A 4,113-nucleotide genomic window follows, 5' to 3' on the forward strand; every position below is an offset into this window, starting at 1 on the left:
ACCACTCCTCTAAAGCCGACATGAGCTGGATCAACTTCAAGGAAACTGACTGGCTAACGTTCAACAAATATTACAATAAATATACAAAATCTTACTGCAAATTAGACCCCTGCCCCCCTAACGTGATGAAATCTGCCCCCATTAACTTCAAAACCAACTTTCTAACCTGGATCAACCTACAATTATCCATTGGGAAATTCCCAGAAGACCTAGGCCAAATTATTATTACCCCTATAAAAAAGAACAAAAACGAAAGCAACCAACAACATATCAAACTACAGACCCGTTGCAAACATCCCTCTGGCTTCCAAATTAATGGAAGGCCTGGTAAATGCTGACCTAAACAACCACTTAGACAAATTCAATTTACTACATACCAACCAATCCGGTTTCAGACCCGGCTTCAGCACCGAAACTATAATGGCCTCTCTGCTAAACTTCCTACACTCCCTTCTCAGTCAAGGCTCCAATGTTTTGATCCTCCAACTGGATCTAAGCAGCGCCTTTGACCTAGTTGACCACTCCATCATGCTGAACTGCTTGGAGGCAATAGGCATCTCAGGAAAAACTCTTACCTGGTTCCGGGGATTTCTCGAACTCAGGTCCTATCAAGTACTCAAAGATGATAATCTCTCCTTCAGCTGGAACAACAACTGCGGACTCCCCCAAGGCTCCCCGCTCTCACCGACCCTCTTCAATATCTACCTCATCTCACTGGGACACCTATTACAGAGCTTAAACCTCACCTTCCACATTTACGCTGACGATATCACCGTCTTGCTTCCATTATCCGATATTTCACCGAATTTCATCATTCACCTATCCAATATCCTAAATCATATAGAATTTTGGATGAAGGCCTACAAACTCAAACTGAACACAGAAAAAAACAAATTTTTCCTAGCCTCTCCCAACAAGCAGATAAAAGACAACAAGATTCACGTGAATGGTAAAGACTACGAAATTGATCAATCTATTAAAATACTAGGGGTTACCCTTGTCAGACACCTAACACTAGATAAACACACTGACCTAATGTTCAAAAAATGTATCTCTACCCTCTGGAAACTTCGCACCATCAAAAAAATTTTCGACCTATCATCCTTTCGTCTATTAGTACAAGCCTCCATCCTGAGTACCCTGGACTACTGCAACATCATATTTTTGGGAGCATACAAAAAGTCCCTCCACAAACTAAGATTAATCCAAAACACCGCCGTCCGTCTCATCTTCGGACTCAAGAAATGGGAACACATCTCTCCATCTCTCCATATCTCCAAACACTCCACTGGTTATCTGTTGAATCCAGAATACTTTTCAAGTTTGCCTGCATCAGCTTTAAAGCGATATTCGGGATGCTACCATCTTACCTAGCGTCCCAATTCCTCACCTCCTGCCCAAAAAAGACCTCCCGCAGAACAAACCTCTTTACTTACCCACCCCTGAAATCATGTCACTACAAGAAGTACCTAAACAGAATGCTTTCTTTCCAGGCAGCCCAATTGAATACATGGCTAGCAAAACCAATACTCGAAGCCACATCATACGCTGACTTCAGAAAATCTCTGAAGACCCATCTCTTCAACTCCACCCAATCTCTCCCCCCCCCACCAGTTATAATCCTCTCCGAAAGTCCCCCCCCCCTTTCCCTTAAGCTGTACCTCTCTCACGCACACTGTAGATATCTAACTGTAAACAGCATTGATCTCTTGTAATTGCTCATATTGTATCATATCTTATTATATTGTATTGTATCGGGTCCTGTACATCCGACAACTGTTCCCTTGTTTCTATCTTGTATCTTATTGTAACACCCCTGTACCTGCTCTCTTTGTAGTATCCTGTATCATATCATAAACATCCTGTAACTGCTCTCTTGTTAACATCTTGTACCATTGTAAACACCCCAGTACCTACTCATTTGTATTATCCTGTATCCTATTGTTAACACTGTACTCTCTCCTGACACGACTCTCACTGTAAACCGCTTCGAACTTAGGGTATAGCGGTATATAAGAAATACAATTATTATTATTATTATTATTCTTTGTTTATAGGGCCTCTTCTCCCTCGAACAGAGGAGATTGAGAGGGGACATGATCAAAACATTCAAGGTACTGAAGGGGATAGACTTAGTAGACAAGGACAGGTTGTTCACCCTCTCCAAGGTAGAGAGAACGAGAAGGCACTCTCTAAAGTTGAAAGGGGATAGATTCCGTATGAACATAAGGAAGTTCTTCTTCACCCAGAGAGTGGTGGAAAGCTGGAACACTCTTCCAGAGGCTGTTATAGGGGAAAACACCCTCCAAGGATTCAAGACAAAGTTAGACAAGTTTCTGCTGAACAAGAACGTGCGCTGGTAGGGCTAGTCTCAGTTAGGGTGCTGGTCTTAGACCAGAGGGTCGCCGCGTGAGCGGACTGCTGGGCATGATGGACCACTGGTCTGACTCAGCAGTGGCAATTCTTATCTTCTTATAATGTAATGTTCTTACATTGTGAATTTGAAAAAGAATAAAAAAGAAATAAAATCAAGGGCATTTTTATTTCCAGAAGCATTTTAATATTGTGCAGTAAGATATACCGTAATTGCGGTCTGAATGAGCACTGGAAATAATTTTTCACAACTGCTTTACATATAGGCAATCAATATAATCTAATCTTCTATTTGTGTGTCGATCATACCTATATAGGCTCAAGGTGACTGTAAAGAGAGGTAAGAGGGGAGAGAAAGAGGACGGAGAGAGAGGAGGTGGATAGGTAAGAGGGAGAGGAAAGGGAGTGAAAAAGAGGGGAGATAGGCAGAAGGGAGGAAGGGAAAGGGCGAGAAGAGAGGATAAAGGAGATTAAGTATCGTTCAGATGGGTTTTCAGTTTCAAGTGCTGGTGTCTCTTTTTTCCATTCACTTTGGGTCTGTGATACAGATCATCCGGAGAGAGACTGGAATTCTCTTCTATCTGGACCATTTTTTAGCATAGGGAATTGGATTTTATTTGATTGATTGATTGATTGATTTTGCTAAGGTTGATAAGTACCGTTCCGCAAAAAACTTTTCTAAATACAAGAATTTACATGGAATGATTTTAAGTGTACTGAGTTTGGGACCAAAGGTAAAGAAAAACTATCGTATTTGCCGGCGTATAAGACAACTGGGCGTATAAGACGACCCCCCAACTTTTACAGTTAAAATATAGAGTTTGTTATATACTCGCCATATAAGACTACCCCTTCTTCCGCACACTTTCTGCACAACAAATAAAACTTAAAAGAACATCAGAATTTATTTCAACAATTTTAATTAATTCACTAAAGCTGAATAGAACAATAAACCCATGGGAGCTGCCATGCTATTTGTTTTCTAAACTGTTAACCAAACTGAAACTGTCAATGATAGAAGGAAGATAACACATAGAGGGAGAGAGCAAGTGCCGGGCAAGTCCCTAGCAAGTTTGCTGGCATGACAGTTTCCCTTTAAAAGCCTTCAAAAGCCTCCTGTTCGCCCCCGCAACTTCCTTAAGGGCTAGACTCCACACACGGCCGCATGTGCGAGAGACGTAGTAAAGAGAAAAGGGGTGGGGCCAGAGCGCCGCTGCTTCCCGCTGCGCAGGATGAAGGAGCTGGCACCCTTGTCACACTGATGTCCCGCCATGGCCCCGCTGATGTCCCGGCAGGTTTACTAGTACCGTAAGCACCGTAAGGAGGTAAGGAAGGAGATGTTAGGGCATGTAAAGTAAGGGCATGTAAACAGTACCCGGCGTATAAGACGACCCCCGACTTTGGGGAGGATTTTAAGGTACTGAAAAGTCGTCTTATACGCCGGCAAATACGGTAGCTTAATAAAAATGGAATTCCTACCAACAATCATATTTATCTGCTAAAGCTATCGGTTTTCTGATAAGCCTCTGTATTAATATAAATTAAACATGCTTTTAAAAAAAAAAAAAAAAAAAAAAAAAAAAAACCAGATCAGGAAATATTACACGTTGCATGACACTTCTATCAAAGCTGTCAACCTTCATTATATATTTTAAACAGGCAGACTGCCTACATACTATGGGCTCCTTTTACTAAGCTGTGATAGCGATTATAGCGCATGCAGAATTTTAGTGCGTGCTA

The sequence above is a fragment of the Geotrypetes seraphini genome, chromosome 2 (genome assembly GCF_902459505.1).
Source record: "Geotrypetes seraphini chromosome 2, aGeoSer1.1, whole genome shotgun sequence".
Classification (NCBI taxonomy): Eukaryota; Metazoa; Chordata; class Amphibia; order Gymnophiona; family Dermophiidae; genus Geotrypetes; species Geotrypetes seraphini.